The sequence below is a fragment of the Amblyomma mixtum genome, chromosome 3 (genome assembly GCF_055824585.1).
Source record: "Amblyomma mixtum isolate Tamu chromosome 3, ASM5582458v1, whole genome shotgun sequence".
Taxonomy (NCBI): Eukaryota; Metazoa; Arthropoda; class Arachnida; order Ixodida; family Ixodidae; genus Amblyomma; species Amblyomma mixtum.
In genome coordinates this window covers 179,580,435-179,597,458 of record NC_143014.1, presented here as the reverse complement: position 1 = coordinate 179,597,458, position 17,024 = coordinate 179,580,435, and the positions used below count along the sequence as shown (strand labels likewise).

General features: G+C 51.2%; 1 protein-coding gene across 4 annotated transcripts in view; it reads left to right on the top strand.

Moving 5' to 3' along the window:
* Positions 1 to 17,024, top strand: part of Efa6 (Exchange factor for Arf 6) — a 251,722-nt gene that overhangs the window by 64,172 nt on the left and 170,526 nt on the right. The window contains exon 1 of one of the 4 annotated variants that reach the window (XM_089582081.1): positions 6,340 to 7,651. The exons of the other annotated variants lie outside the window; for them this stretch is intronic. The gene's annotated coding sequence lies outside the window, so the exon portion shown is untranslated. Of the gene's footprint in view, positions 1 to 6,339; positions 7,652 to 17,024 lie in introns of those variants that run through there. 4 annotated transcript variants of the gene reach the window in all.

Sequence of the window (17,024 nt, the reverse complement as noted above, 5' to 3'; positions counted from 1 at the left end):
TGAATGAGCTGGGCTTCGTATATTTCCTCTCTTCCGTGACCTCCTTCTCCTCCAGTCCCCTTCCCCCCCCCCCCCCCCCCCCCCGGCCACACACACACACACACTTGTTTTTCTTGCCTTCTTTGCTTTCTCCTTAGGCGAGCTCGTTGTTCCTATACGAATAACCATTGATCGCGTGCACGCGCTGCTTCTGTGACCTGCTCGCGATGCCTTCTTCATCGAAGCCATGTTGGAGAAGGCGTTTTTTTTTTGTTTTTTTTCCCCCGCTAGCGCCGCAGTCGCTCTTACTCTGCCTCTCTTTCTTTTCGTTACGAGCTCCTCCTCGGGAAGGAGAGCACGACACCCTGTCTGTTCGTGCATAACTAATAGTATTAACGTGACTGGGCTGCTGATTAACGCATCATGGGAAAACTCGCCAGGCGGCGGTGGTGCGCTTGTCCACGGCGTGTCACGTGGCCGGCGATTGGAAGCAAGCAACACGCCGACGTCGTCCCCGTAGGTGCCACCTTATCGGCACGAAAGGCGTGTGTTCTCTGCCTCGCGAACCGCCCGGTACACACACGAGGCTGTGTATGCCTGGGGCCCGAAATTAATCAGCCGGTCCGGCGCGGTTTAGTTCCATGGGTGCGCGCAATCAACGGCTTCGGCGAGGCGCGCGGGCGCTGCGCACTTGGGAGTTGTTCGATTATAATACTGAGAGGGAGCGTAGCTTGACTCGGTCGCTGAGCTTATTAGCTGCGACGACAGAGAGGCCGTGGTTATATCTTGGGAGCACAGAGCCGGTATTTCAGTTCAGGGTGCAGGAGACCGGATGGGTATACACAATCACGTTCACGCTCGGTATACACCATCACGTTCACGCTGCGACAGCTCTGTTTGTTTGTTTGTTTGTTTGTTTAGTTATTTGTAATGCGCACAACTGGAAAGCTAAGGGTTGCACTAGAGTGAGTGTCCATGTGCATACAAACGAAGAAAAAAAGAACGAAAAAGGAAATTCTTACCAAAAATGCCCCAACAAAATAAGGAGCCTAATAAATCAACAGCGAAATTTCCAGTATAGCACGCAACTGGCTACAATAGTTGACAAGGTGATCGAAAAATGTAAAACCTGGGTTAACCTGGCGAAGTGCAGCTGGCTAATTTCCATATGTGCCCTATATGTCCGCCGCTGTGGTTCATTGGCTAAGCAGCTTCGATGCTGAACTTATCCCGGTCTTTTTTCGATGGAGACGATATTCAAGAATGCCTTTGTGCTCTGCAATGCCAGTGCACGTTGAATATCCCCAGCTGGTCGATATTAATCTTGAGACCTCCTCTAAGGCGCCCCTGTGCAGCTTCTGGACGTTCAAAACATCACATACCACGACACCGCATGCGTTCGTGTGTGTAATTCCTGGCGGCTGGCGTTCGCGCTTCATTGGGTTGCGGCTTGAGCACGACCGCATTAGAACATTTTGTCCCGCTCCAGTTAGTCGCAGTTTTGCCTTTGCGTTCCGCACGCGTGGCCGAGCGAGTTAGGGTGGACGTAACCACGGCATTCTTCTCCATGTTAGTCTGCCGAGCCAAGGCTGTGGAGGGACCGCATTGCGCTCTTTTATTATTGTGTTTTTTTGTCGAAACCTTCTTGGGCATCTGTTTAGAATGCCTCGCTCGGCGCGTCTTGCCTCCAATCGGCTGCTCCTCATTACGCCCTATGTGCGCCCTGCTCAGCTCAGGCTCACGCCGTGTCCAAGCCCGAAGAGAATGCCTGACGCCGTTGACCAGTCGACCCGTGCACGGCGTCACAGGGTTTGTCGCTGTCTGGGGCATACACGCGGCCGGCTTTCGGCGCGGTTATCCGTCGGCCATCGATGACCGTTGGTTCGCGCTTTTTTTTTTTTTGCGATTTCGCGCTGAATTTAGCGGCTTCACTGCGCCTACCAAGGTCTTAAAGGAGGAGCAACCTTTCTAGGGACAGCGCGCGCTGAAAAAAAACAAAAAAACATGCGGTTGTCGTACTCGAAGCGCTGCGCGCGCGCTGCCCGCTTCGGGGCAAGAAAAAAAGACAGGCGCATGCGCTCGAGCGACTGGCGGCTGCATGCAGGCCGAGCTGAGCGAGCACTGCCTTGGGGAACGCCGCGGTGTTTTTCAGAAGCGCGGGGGGTCAGCACGCGGGCCACGGTGGCTGTTAGGAAAGAACCCGGAAATCCTGTCCGGATTAATTCGCGGCTGTGGAAACAGCGCGACGTGCGGCTATAGCTAATCGGCGCGTCCCGGAGCTCGCATCGGTTCACGCGGATTGCGCTTGTGCAGCTGCGTTCGAAGACGCCCGTTCGTCCGCTTCGCGCGTGCGCAAGGACCGAGCTCTACTCTCTGCGGTCGCCCGCGCAGTTTTTTTTTTCTTTTTCGCCCCCGGCCGCGTTGTTCGGCGCGTGTGTCCGCGGGTCGCGCTGGCCACGCGCCGCCGGCGCCCGCGTGGGAAGCGCACCTGAAGTTTGCTTCCACTGCACCAGCGCCACTTCTCCCCTGCCGGTCATTTTGGCGTTGCTGTCCGGGCACGTCGCCGGCGGAGCGCATTGAGCCAGCAGCCTGTCGGCTGGTACGCGCGTGCTGCTCGCGCAGCTGGCACTCTCTCTTTCATTGTGAGCACGTGCCGTCCTGCTCGCGGGCGCACAAAAGTGGTGTTGCCGCTCGCTGTGAATTCCGCGGCGTTCTAAGAGTGGAGAAACTGGTTGTGTGTGCGGCTGTCACAATAGTTCTCTGAACATCAACGGCCAAGGAATGCCCGTGTAAATCTACAGATTTCCTGGTGATGTCCTACATTCTTGGGAAAAAAATTTAATATTGGAAAATTGTAACGTACAGTAACGGAAATATTGAAGGTAATGGTCCACCCTTTCTATATGCAGCAAAATCTTAAATATTTTTCATCGCTCGTAGCGAGCAGTTGACGATAGGAAAAACGTTAATACGAAAAAAAATGCAAGCCTATCGATGGGAGATTGCTATAGTCAAATCTTCCAGTATATGAAAAAAAAAATGTGGTCATACATTTTTTACTATTCAAAAATGTTTTTGTCCGGAATTGTTGCGTATGAAATGGATCAGAACGAGAAACGGCAGGCCTCGATAACTGCTATGGGCAGGGTGAAGTAAGCTTTTTCCTGTTACTAAACACGTTTGGTATGTCGCACGCGTAATATTATTTCTGCGTAGTTTTTGCTGTAATTCACTAAGCATGCAGTGTTTAGTAAAGCTCGCGCTAACGAAACTCATTTTTTTTACCGTTTTTTATTTTGGAGACTGACTGCAGCTAGCGGCATTATGCAGACGCGTGTGAGGCAAGGTCAGTGATCGCCTGAATGTTCCGACTTGTGACGCCGGGCTCAATTTTCGAAGTTGCTTTACATGTAAAAAATTTCAAGACATAAAAATAATCAAAATGTTTGCTTGCACATGAATGAGCGTTTGCATATGAGCGATGGCTCTGCAAATAATTGTTTTGGGAATGCGCGTGCGCTGTAATCGGAATTAAAATAAATATACGAACCGCTTATCTCCGTTGTAGCGATTGACAAACTAGAGCATTTTTTCTCTTAGCCGTATATAGCAAGCAGCTGGTAGGCGCATTTCGTGCGTGTTTTCGTTTTTCTCCTCAGCCTCGCGTGTCGCCTTAAGGGCACTTTATTTTAAGTTAAAATAAAAATTATTTCCATCATTATTCATCGAAACACGTAACAAAATCATTATTATTTGGCCAACAAACCTGCATGCACCGAAGTGCTCAGTCACCCAACGAAATTAAGCATCTTGCGAAGATGGCCGTGCCAAAAAAAAATGGTATTTACCTCGAATTCCACGTCTTAAATGATCTCGTCATTTACTTGCGATACACATTTCGCCGTTACGGTACCGGCTTTTTCGTCAACAATCTGCTTCACGTAGTGAGCCTGATCCACTAGCAGTTCTTTTTTCAAGTTCGCAGCGAAAAAAAAAATTCACTGTCCACTATTTCTTTTAACCTACATCTCAGAGCGTACTGCTGCGACCGAAAGAAGTGCGAACAGCGGAGTGCCTAGGCTCTCCGCTGTTGGAATTTATTTTCGTCACGCTTATACTTGGCTCGCAACACAAATACGCTAGAGACATCCGTGATACAATAATGTACCACTCTAGCGTCTTTTTGTTACTACCGAGATAAAAACGCATTGAAGATAAATTCCGACTGCGCAGCGCGTGGGCGCCGTGCTGTTCGCATTTTTTTCTAGCGCCCCTGTACATTTTGCCAATCCTCTGAAGCTCGCCAGCGTTCAAGCACGAGGGAAAAAGCTCGGGACTGCACAAAGAGATTTGCACGCTGGCCAACACGTGCAAAGTACGTGCAGAACTGGCTTTTTTTCAGAGGAAAGCGCGCTGCTCGCGCAGCTACTCAATGGGAGGGGTGACCGGTTTGCCCGGACAAAAATACGGAGTCAGTCGGAGAGGGCGCTTTTCACTGGCGTCCGCAGCGCCCCCCTGCGAAGCTGCGGTCCCGCGCGCCGGACGTGCGTTTCGGGCGCCGTCCGAATCATGCCGAGGGGCGAATAAAAACGAGAAATCCGGGGAAGAGAAAGAAAAGGAGGGAGAGAGAGAGTGCAGTTGTAGCGCAGTGCGGAATAATGATTCGCAGCCGTGCACGCGTGAGCGCTGGCACCGGAGCCGGCAGCCCGGCGGGGCGCTCGAGCGCGGGTGGCGTTTTGCTTTTCTCTCCCTCGTTCTGCGCGTTCGAGCCTCGTTGGGGTGTGCGTCTAAGTAGGTCCGTTCTCTCGTGGTCCGCGCGAAGCCTGCCTGGTCTGCGTACAGTGTGAGCGAGCTTCCGTCGATACAGTTACGAGGCCAGATGGGGATCTGAGACCGAGTAAGAAAGAGCGGTTATGGATAGGGCGTTCTCCGTGATCATGGGCGACTGCGGTAGTTTGCGCGCTTTGCAGCATCGTCTTATCGCTGCCGGTATTGCCCATGGTTGCGGCGCCGGCAGCGTTCCGCCTGCCACTGGGACCGTGCTGACGGAAAAGGGATCGGCCGTTTTCCATTCAACAGCTCTAGCTGAGTGTTATACGGAAGAGAACGACCGAGTCAGGCGCGAACCGCCGTAATTGCGCGCAGTAAACGAAATATTAAAGCCGGGTCGAACTTTTTATGCGCTGTGTCGGGGCTCGCGCTGTCATTTTCTCGACGAATTTCTCGGCCCGTGCCCACTCTGGCGTGACCAGTGTAAAAGTGCTCTGCCACTTGGCAGTATTGTTGACCTACGGATGGATGTAATATAAGTGGGGATTTATCATTCGCGAGGAGGCTAGAGAAAGCGGGGGAAAGGGAGGGGGGGTGTCGCTGCCGATGGCATCGAATAGGCTGCGCGTAACCGTCGCGGCGGCTTGCTCGGAAATGTCGTACGCCGTCGTAAATTCTGTTGCCGCTTCCTGCCTATTATTTTCGTGGATTGGTGGGGACCTACGCGTGCTTCCAAAGTTTGTTTTATTCCGCTGCTGCACGCGTGTGATACTTTCTTTTCTATTCTTTTTTTTTTTGTTTCTCAGAGGCGGTCGCCATCTTGATTACTGTACGACATGAATTTATTGCCCAACAGTGTACGTAACCCGCCTTGGAGCTGTTAAAATATTGACGTGTTTCATGCAGCCGATGTTCCTTTAAGCGGAGTCGCGTGGTATAGTTGTCGTTGAGTGCACGGAGATATGCGTGAGTTAACGAGCACGCGCTCGAGCTTGTGAAAAAGGGGGAACCATCGCTCGATCGAACTGCTGCGCGCGCTTTGCCGGTTGCCTTGTGCCTGTGTCGAAACCTGTCCCTTCGGAGCCGCCTAAGCGGATGGAGCGTATTTCGCAGAATGGCCTCTCTGGCGGGCATTGTATAGCCGTCGTCGGTCTTGGCTATTTAGCTTAAAGAAGCGCGTACCGACCATGCTTATACGCCGGAGATGGTAATGGGGCAGATCATATAAACTTATACTTTTTTACCCGGTCGCATGGATCTGCTGTTCTGAAAGATTTCGAAAGGACGCTAGTATTTCTGCTAGTGTTGTATCCATGGGTTACACAGGAGCTGTCATCTTCTTTTTTTTTTTCCCTTTGCTGGGGGGAGCCTGCCTATCCTTCGTATTTTCGATCTTTTTTACTATCGCAGCTGTTCGTTTTGGTTTACTTCGGTCCCAGCTGTCAAAGTTTGGTTAGTAATGAAGGTAATGCGATTTTACGTGCTCAAAGCCGAAAAAGGTATTATGAGGCACGCCGTAGGGAAGGCATATGACCTATAATTTCAACCATCTGGGCTTCTAACGAACGCCATATTCTGGGTCCATGAGCTTTTTGGAATTTTTTTTTTCTATGTCCATATGTGGCCGCAGCGGCACGCCATAGCCTGTGGTGAGTTGTTTGATAATCTGCAATGCATGGGTCGGGTGCAGTACGAAATATGTGCGGATCTTGTTTTGTGTATATTGATTGTATAGATAGTTCCATTGTGTACCACATTTTTTGTTTGCTTTCAGAATATCTTGCGTGTGTATAATAGGCTCAGTTTTATTAACATGTCTCTTCTTTTTTTTTTCTTTTAGATATTCTGTGTTTTCCCTGAAACGTTTTTTAACAGTCCGTATTAAATACAACCCTTGTGCATTTAAACATGAGCACGAAGAATACTTCTATTCTTTATTGCTCCTCTTCCCCCTCAAATATACCCGGGCCTTTAAATAATTGTATTGGAGATTTTATTTAAAAAAAAAACTAAAAACGGAAGAAAGGAAGAGATGGGTGCCGGCCGCGGCAACAACTGTTTGGTATATTTACCACCCGAACTGCGGCAACGGAAATAAAAGGGACAAAGGAAACGATGGGGAGGCGAAACACAGATATGAGGGATACTAAGAAAGCACAGGGAAGAAAGTGTTGAACCTCATTATAACGAAGTTGAAGGGGCCGGGAGATTACTTCGTTATAGCCGTAGCTTCGTTATAGCCCGTGTTAACCGAGCTTCCAAGGGGAATCGTCATTCCTTCGTTACTTCCATTATTTCGTTTTCATGAGGTTCGACTGTGCAACTATGTACAAGGCCACATTCGCTCTAAAAAAGAAACGAATAAATGCCGATATTCTCGTTTTCTGTTATGTGTACCTGGTAACACAGCGGAGGTGTTTATCCTGCGCCGGGGAGTTGTTTTGAATGCACGCGCGTATAGCCGACGGGGCACTTGTCTGCGGCGTGCGCGACAATGGGGCTTTCATACAAAGGGCACTTTCGTGTCAAGACGTCGCAGCGCGTGTATATGACCCGCTGCGCGCGTGGCGAGTCACAGCTATAGCTGCCTGTGCGTGTTCCTCGCGCTGCTGATTCATGCGCCAATGCAAACAGAGGTTTCTCTACGCCCACTGTGACGTAATGACCCGGCGGTAAGTGCAGCGACAGCCCAAGGCAGACAGTCGGTGCTACTGGCGTCTGCCGCTTGGCGCACCTTCTCTGTTCGCTGGGAAGGCAGCGACCGAGCGACGAAACGTTGGAGCTCTGTTCCCTGTTGCCGCTAGCCTCGTGCCGAATGTTACTTCTCTGCGAACGAATGCCGCTAGAGGTCCGCCGTCTGCTGGAACTCGCGCAGCGGCTGATGTAAGCGTGCGGAGCGCAAGTGAGTATGGAAATTTTTTTTGTACATACGAGTGGATCGATGCGTAGGACTCGAGAGTTGTCGGAATCACTTCACTCAGCCCAAGTGTTAATGCGGGCCTCGGTCCTCATGCCAGGCACCTTGGCGGAGGGGTGATGGGGTGAAACGAGGCGCTGGAGCTACCCCTCCCGGTCGAAATCCAGAAAGGTGCCTGGCGTCATTTTCAGCTACGGGGCTCTGCGCCTGGGACGTGTCCATCCGTGGGAAGTATGCGGTCGCTGTTCCTTTGGGAAGTCACGGAGAACTCGCTTTCGGTAAACAGTAATATTTAGATGCGCGGGGAAGTCTCGTAGTAGTTTTTTTTTTTTTTTCAAATGCAGGCTATTTCGCTGGTGCCGGGCACCCGAGGGCATGTCGTTCGTGTACGGCGTGCGTCGAGCTGCGTCAGGACACACTCCGTGCTTTTGGTGCGCAGCTGGTTTCGTGTCAGCGTGCGAGCTTCTGCATTGGGGGTGGAATGGAGGCGACCGCACATGGCTGGTTGCTGTGTTCGTCCGAGCCCTTCGCAGACGAACTGTGTAGCTACTCGGCCGTAGCAAGGTGACAAGGGGTCCTCTTTCACTGTTATTAGGCATCTGAGCAGTCCTTTGTGTGCCCGTGACCCTCGTTCGCTCCCTTTCTCCCCCCCCCCCCCCCCCCCTCTCTTTCTGTCTCTCCGTTATCATCACGCGAGAAACTTAGCCTCTGGCTTGCGACGCGACACACGTGCCTTGGACCGGCGTCCGTGCCGTGAATCTCTCTGCGCGTGCGCAGCGCGCCCAGTGTTGACGAGGCCGCGCTTTTCTAACGGCGGTCGCCTGCCTTTTCTGCTTTCGTTGTTTATTAACGCGGGTGGTACGTTTCGTGAACGCGTCGTTTGCATCCCATGAGGTGGAACCCGACGCCGTGTGCGCGTTTGCCCGGAAAGGGCCATTTAGACGAGCGCGGCCATGGCGGCGGCGGCCTTTCCTCCAGCAGGAAGCGCGCGCAGGGCTGTTCTCGAGAAGACGGCGTGTTTCTCGCCGTCTGTGCTTGCCCAGAAGTGGCTTTTCTGGGCGCATTTGTAGGCTCATTTGGCCGGAAGCCGGAGGGAGGTGGCGCGCCTCGAGCCTTCGTCCTGTCCCCCTTTCACCAGCGGCGGGTTCGCGTGCCTCAGAGAGCGCCGGGAGGAGGAAATGAAGGAGATGGGAAGGAACGCGGCCCTCCTTCCTAAATATGTCTTTTTTTTTTCGGCTCGGTGGTCCTTATGGAGGCGTTCCTCCAAAATGCGCTATTAGATCCTTCTCCCGTTCGCCGCCGCCAGCTAGGCAGACGCTGATATGACGTGTCGTCATCGCCCATTGGCACCTGGGTCTCTGTGGACGTGCGTCGGGATTTCAGTGCGTAAGATGCATGATGTGGTCGTGAGAGGCGTCGTGCTCTGGTGTCCATGGTCGCTCGAACCCCCCCCCCCCCCCCCCGCCTGTGCCTCTTTATGCTGCGTACAGCGGTTTCTTTCAGAACTTGCCTTGGTGCAACTTCTAAACGTAAGCGCTGGACCTTGTGCGGCACACATCCTGCTCAAGGTCGCCGAGAAGGCTGAGCTCGTGGAGTGTCGAAGATACGTCATCTTTGCTAACAAAAGTCACCAGCGCGCAAAATGTAAACTAAGGGGTATCTAGAACAGCGTGTTATCTCAGAAGAGTAATATGTAGATTCGAAAGGCGAAGAAACACGCACGCTACATATTGACAGAGTTCATTTCGAGGCGGGAGGGACAGCGCTGTAGAGCAGGTATCGGTGAGAAAATTCGATGCATTGGGCGCAGGACTTTTGCGGGGCTCATGCCAGCTGACGAATGCGTCCTTTGTTCTCCCGAGTTTTTATTTCTATTTACTCTTCGATTCCACTCCGTTTCTATGCTTACTTCTAGTCTCGTCCGTCGTGGTTGAAGCGCAGCTCAGGGTCTCCGACTGTTACTTATTTTGGGGCAACCACAGGGCGGTCCTTGTGCAGAAGCTCAGTCCCTTTGCTCCATTCGGTTGACTACGGACTTTTCGTTCAGGTTCCTACCGCTGTTGTTTCCTTCTTCACCAGTGGCTGCGTGTGATTTCAATGCAGCACATGAAAGCTGAAAGCGCTGACCCGTTGACTAGTCGACAAAGTGGGCTGTTGCCAGACCGGCTGGTCTCATAAGACGGACGACGACACAACAAGCTGTCTGATGTCGTCACAGGATGGCGGGGCGTCAGGCCGACAAAACCAGTCTGCCGATTGTCGGCGGACGGGTCTGAGCAGATAACGTGCCGAGTGGAAATTTTCATCATACGTGAAACCAATTCTGCATATTGTCGGCAGAGAATCTAGGAAACTGTGAACTGTGGTTTGTTGTCTTTTATTCTACCTTGTTCTAAATTATCTCGTACCTAAAAGAACTCCCCAGTTATTTCTCTGTCGTCAACAAAAGCCTTAATAAAAATAGCATAAAAAATTTAGCGACGATCAATTGTATTGATGTGTAGGAAATGCGGTAGTATTTTTCTTTCACTCGCTAATCTATTCGAATCCTAGTTCGATTCTCTTTCACCCACCACTCTATTGCAGTTCTGTTCTAATGCAATTCCTATTCTATTTCACGGAAGAAGGTATACGGACCAGCGAAAAAACACTGTCGGGGTGGAAAAATTTTTCCGAGAGGCAGCGCCTCTATCGCCATGTTTTCATTCTTTCCGTGCTATTTCCCCTAACCCAGCCATCGATATTCTGCCACTTCATGCATGTGTTTGCAGCCCTGAAGTAGCTAGTTGGAAGTGAATTTATGTGTCGCTGCCCAGTGACCCGTCACAAAGCTTATACGCATTTTTGTGATGATTTTTGTCCATAGAACTCACTCTGTACAAAGAAATATGTGTTCTAGCGGGGGGACCAAAACCTAGAGCTGAGAAAGTTATTATATGTAGGGGTTCGAACTGCTATTACATTGCGTGGCAGGGTTCGGAACATCGGCGGCACACATTTGAAGCCGCCTGAAGCGCCTGGCTGCCGACGCAAATTTCGCAGTTATGGACGAGAGCAAGGAATTCCATCTCCACGTATTATGACCGAGAACTATGACTATGGCAAACTCCGCGCTTACTTTGTGGCGTAGTAAAATAAAAATGGAGAATAAACAAAACTTTTGGCCTGTAGATTTGAGCAATAGCCTGGTATTCTGAAGATCGGGTCCGCGCGCTATTGGTAATGTATACGTTCGCGTTTCTCTACTTATTTTTTGTTTTGTCTTTTCCTCTTGTTGTCTGGTTGTGTACGTCTTTTTCTTTTTTCTTTCTTCGAGATCTGCTTTTCGGCCGCAGGAAATAGCGGCGCCCACTACGTATACCATCACAGCGTCAAACCCGAAGTACCGCTTTACTCTGAGCCCGTACAATCAAAGCATAGCTGGAATACCGGCACCCAGTAGAGCTTGCTTTTGCAATCACAAGAGCAGAACAGTGGGAGAGATGGCATGTCGTGTCGGCGGGAGGTCTTACGGACGGTCTATAGTGTGACGAGAAATTTGACGCACCGTCGGCAAACGACAGTACTACGAGAGTGACACGACGCCGACAGTCGCGGAGAGTTTGACGTCGGCGCAGTGCGACAGACGCTGACGTCACGATGACGCGGTGTTGGTGGACCGAAGTGTGACGTCCGCGCCTGCGTCAGACGGGCCCTTGGCCGATCGGAGGTCGTCGCGTTCGTCGGGAGTCGTCCAGAGGGCAGAACGGGTTCGGCCCCTGTCGCAGAGCCTGCCTCCGATGGCTGCGTGGCGAGCGGAAGCCGTGCGACCAGCGGGCGACCTCGGCGCCAGACGACCTTGCCGCCGCCCGGCGAGACCTGTCCTCTCCTTGCCCGTGCTCAATCGGCCGCCCCGCGGCGCAGTGGCGCCCACTGTCGCGCAGCCGCCGAGCGTTTATGATCACTTTGGTCGCCGAGCTGCTACAACGCGAGGCTGTGCAGGTACACGCGCCCTATCGTGAAGTGGTACCGTACCGTTGAATTCACGGATCCTTGGGTTCCAGATGAGTACACCTTGGGCTGAGCGTAGCGCCGTATAACCGATATGCCCGGATGAATTTTGACCACTGTTTCTTTTCTTTTTTTTTTAAACAAGTGCTCAAAATCTCGCTACACACCGGTGTTCTGCATTTTGCCTCCGCCCTCTGCTGCTACTTTTTCGATGTTCCAGTTTTCTTGTCCCACGTCTTGCCGGCCGGCGTCGCTAATAATAATAATAATAATAATAATAATAATAATAATAATAATAATAATAATAATAATAATAATAATAATAATAAAACAGAGGCGCCCAGAAGGAAGGAAGCCGGATGTGTAGACGCACGATTGATCTCGACAGGGGCCTTCCTACCGTGCGACTCACAAATGGGCGTGTGTGCCCTGAGTGCGGCGTGCGCACGCACCCGTGCGAGGCGCGCCGTTCCGCCAGGCTGCCTCTTCGGCTGCCGCCAGACGCTGTCTGTGGACGGACGGACGCTCGAGCGCGCCTACCTCGTCGCCGCCGCTGCCGCGCGCGGACCTCTGTAACGGGCCGCCGTGCAGCTCGGTATGCATGTATGCATGCGCGCCTGAGCCGCGACGCGTTCTGGTGCTCACGTGTCCGGCTCAGTGGGCCACTTGGTTCGCCCATTTTAAGGCCGACAAGGGGGTCTGCCCCGGAGCGCATCCTGCGTGCACGCTGCTCGGGCGGGGACTTTCTCTTTAAAAGCCGAAGCTGCGTTAGGTCGAGGAGACAAGCGCCGATGGCTTTGGGTGGAACCGCGCAGTTGCGGGATATCATTTTTAGTGAAGACCAATTTGAAGAAGACCCCATCCCGTCCGACAAGAGAAGTGGGAGTTGCAACCGCTCACCTCACGCTTATGACACCGCTTTAAACCACTCGCTCCTGTTTGGTTCGTGCGCTTTAAGAGGCGACAAGTATGAACCCAGGGTTTCCTGGAACTTTTTTCTTTTAATATGCATTGAAACACTACTTGAAGGAACTTTTCAGTCAAACGACTGTGTGCGTTATCTCCCGCCAAAGCCCCGTTGTATCCAGTGTAATGGCGTTTCAGTCGAACAAATTTCACCCCACTGCAAATTTCAGTTCAGCGCACAGTTCGGGAAGCATTAACGTACTGCCTCCTCTCAGATCGCATTGTTTTGCAGCACACGTGCAGAAATTTTCGTCCGCGAAACTTCGCACACTATACAACTCTGAAGCTGCGCACCCTACGGCGCTTTATACTTTCGCTTGCTAAATTTCGGGATTCCGTGTCTACTTTAGTTTGGCATGGCAACGCAATTGGCTTGTAGTTTGCCAACTATAAGGCAGTGCGAAGTCCAGCAAGGGCGTCAGTAATCTGTCTCACAAAGTTGAAAGTCTCTGCAGCCCAGCGGAGAATGTTTACCACAAGGGTTCAAGAGAGCGAGATGAACTTGCCCTGCTTAGAGTTAACAATGCTGTGCGCAAAAGTTAAGCTGGAAATTACTGCATTTTGGAAGTACACAGTGCGCGCGGCAAATTTTCAGTATTATGAAAGAAATGTCTGTATAGGAACCATTTGAACGGTTGAAATTTACTCGGGTTCATCGAAATGAGTAACTGTATGCTTGTTGAATTCAGCGACCTTTCCCTTTATCGAACATTTCCTTAAAGAGGCTCTAAGAAAGCTTCGGTATGCCTGTGATGTTAAAAGACGCCGCTTCACGAATACCCTGAAGCAAAATTTTTTTTATGGACTTTGTAGTGGCTGACTTATCTGTAATTTGAATTTCAGCGTCTTTGCTCGTTTTCCTGTCCTCTCGTCACTTTTTGCGCGCTCAAAGGTCGGCGCCCCACCGCCGGAGCTGCACCACTTATTGGCCGCGTCCACAGTAGCTGCCTGACGTCTGAAGGACTCTAACCAATAGCCATCTCTGAAAGTCGCCGGGAAGGGCTCGCCAACTTTCGCGCGTGATTGTGGGTCCTCTGCTGTGTGTAGAGGTGTGTTATTTGGCTCAGGTGTTCATGAGAACACTACGCAGTGATTGAGCGAGTTGATGTGCTCTCCTCGGGAGGTGTTTCAGAGCCTCGTTAACGTCTCTTGAAGTTCGTTCTAGTGGTATCGTATATTTGCCAGTGCTTCGCACTACTTACAGGTTCGTCGAGCATGCGCGACGATCGCCGTCAGTTTAAAGGCAGTTCAGCACCGCGTCTATATGGATTTCAAGACCTAGCACTTCGCCTTTATTCATCATCATCATCATTCATCATTTATTTACCCTTAAGGGCCCCAGGGGGCATTACATAAGGGGGGGGGGGGGGGGGGTCGACAGTAATAAAGTCACAAAGAACAAAGTTTGGAGCATAAATTTAGACACATATAGATACAGCTGTGAACACTTCAAAGAAACACAAGCGAGTAAGTAGGTAAACAAAAGAAAAAGAAAGAAAAAAGGCCTTCAACATGCATTATTAGGAGAATAAATCAATTAACATCTGTTTAAATTTTAGAGAATTAACTTAAACAAACACGGCGTCTTCAATGTTCCTTGCATTAAGCTTTGTTGTGGTTCCGACAAAGCTTCCCTGGCAAAAAGGTGAAGCTATGTCGGGATTCATATTTGTGGGGCGGCGTTATTCTATAAAAACTGAACATAAATTGCGCTTCGTACCATTCGACTCGAGAGCTCCCGTGGCATGACCTTTTGAGGCTGAGTTCACTTACCCCTCATTTCAGAATGGCTGTGAATCGCTCGAGAAGCCTTTATACTTATTGGCGTCGGCAGAGCACAGGAACAATTACAAGCCTCGTCGTAGCTTCTGGGCCGCACCGTTGGAGAGGTTAGGTACAGGTAGAATCAAGGTGAGAGGGCCTTGGCCTCCGCGATCCGCAAAGCGCAAAGACTATAACGGGCGGCACCAGGGGCATGGGCGGCAAGAGCAGCCGTCCATGCTTACTGGACGTGCGCCTTTGACACCCATTCTGGCCGCCTCTCGGCGACAACGGTCGGCTAAGTGCGGCGGCCATGGCACGCGCTCCCATGTTCCCCCTCACATTGCTTCTTTCTACTTGTACAGATGAAACTTTGCAAGCGTAAGCTTGCGAAGTTTCAAGATGTCCTACAAGCCCAATATTATTTGTAGCGCATTGTAACTGAGCGCAAAACAAAAAAAAAAATAAACAAGTTTCATTCGAGGCGCTTCTGGAAAGCTGCGACAGAGAAGAAAATAAAATTTGTATGGAAAATTTTAAAGCTTACGAAGGAATAGCATGGGTCAGCGATCATTTGACGTAGCCATGGTTACAGTTTATTCAGCGGCCTTCGCCCGCAATCTTTAGGCACGCGTCACGGGGCGCAAGGTCGACGCCATAAAGGATTCATTAGGCGGCAAAAGTTTGGTGGCTCCGAGTGAGAAATGAGCGTCAGGTGGCCACGAAGGCCCGGAAAGGACCGCACGCGCTGCTGTCGACAGGGAGATTGATTCTCGTCGGCGTTTCACTTTCTCGAATAAACGCTGGCTTCTAACAAAAATGTCTATATACGGCGGCAGCCTTAGGTTCAGCTGCACTAGCTCCAGAGAGCGAAGTTTTTTTTTTTTTTTTACATTGTGGGTGCTGCATATAGAAATAGCCTTTTGTGACGTTATGCTCCCTGTCTCGAAAGCGCCGCATCCGAGTTTGTGTAAAGCGGACTGCGAATATTCCTGTGGCTATCCTTCTGGGCGTATATTGGCTCTGCTGGACCATTTGGGGAGTGTGCTCGATGATGGCTATTGCGCCAAGCGCACACAAAAAACAAAGGCAGCCATCACGCGGGCAGGGGTGAAGTGCTGCCGCTGGAAAGGAGTTTACTCCCTGCTTGTTCCTTTTTGCCTCGACGCTGTACAGTATGCGTACAAAATTTGGTTTTATTTTGGTTGTCCTTCCTTTCAAGCTTTATAGTTCACTGCCGACGACCGTCTGTTCACTCCCTCGCTGACAAGTCGGTGCCATCGAGCCTTACGTGCCCCGCCTACCTCAGCCCCGTCTCCTTTTGATTTTAGTGCTTCTCAGACTCGCAGGTCGCGTACGGCGACGAAGCGCGCTTTAATTCATGGCATGGTTGCGTGGTGGTGAAGGACTTTCAGTCCTGCTCTCGATGCTTCCCGCTTGCGGCGAAAGCAATGACCTCGGCCTTTTTGCTTCATTCGAGTGCTGTGCGCCGCAAGCGTGAATCATGGTGGCCTGGATGAAATCGGGCGGCGGCTAGCCGTGTATTGCATTCGACGTGGATCTTGTATGTTTTTCGCGGTGTCTTGCTTTGTGCCCCTATATCATTGCGTATACCTCCATCGCTCAGTTTAAGGCTGGCCTCAAGTAGCGCAAGCTGTGTTTGGGTTGCTGCATGCGTCATTCAGTAAGCTTATTATCGCGAAGGAGGAAGGGTCAGAGAAGCAATGGTGAATTCCGACTTATAAGCTCTGGTCTCGACGCAGCTCCTCTCTGTTCGAAGGTTTTTATCGCGCGTGTGCTGTTTTCCAACATTCTTCTTTTTTTTCTTTACTTTAAGAATGCTCTTTTGGTTTCGGGTCTCCTGGCACTTGCGATTTTTTGGGGGCGCCGCCGCGGTTGCTCGATATAACGGTGCTCGGCTGCTGACCCGAAAGACGCGGGTTCGATCCCGACCGCGGGAGTCGTATTTCGATGGAGGCGAAATGCTAGAGGCCCGTGTACTGCACGATGTCTATGCACATTATAAAGAACCCCAGGGGGGGCCGAAATTATCCGGAGCCTTCCTTACGGCGCCCCTCATAGCCTGAGCCGCTTTGGGTCGTTAACTGCATGAACTAAACTTTTGATTTTCACCCCTTTATTGAACGGTCGTTGTTGCCGCGCGGGAGCCTCTCATCTGCTGATGCGAACTCTCCCGATTAACATATGTCGTTGTATTTATGGTCTGTGCTTCGTGTACACCACTGCTGCTGGTGGAGATAATGGTTTGGTTTATGGGGTTTAACGTCCCAAAGCGACTAAGGCTATGAGAGACGCCGTGGTGGAGGGCTCCGGAAATTTCGACCACCTGGGGTTCTTCAACGTGCACTGACATCGCACAGTACACGGGCCTCTAGAATTTCTCCTCCAAAGAAATTCTAGCCGCCGCGGCCGGGATCGAACCCGCGTCTTTTGGGTCAGCAGCCGAGCACCATAACCGCTGAGCCACCGCGGCGGCGCTGGTGGAGATAAGTCGTCAGGTATTGCCCGTATGCTATCTATGGCTGCCGTAGTAAGGAACTTTGGATTGACATCAGCTGCTGGTTGCTCGCGTATTCAGAGTTTAAGACACCGACCTTCTTGAGCCGTTTAATTTCATCTC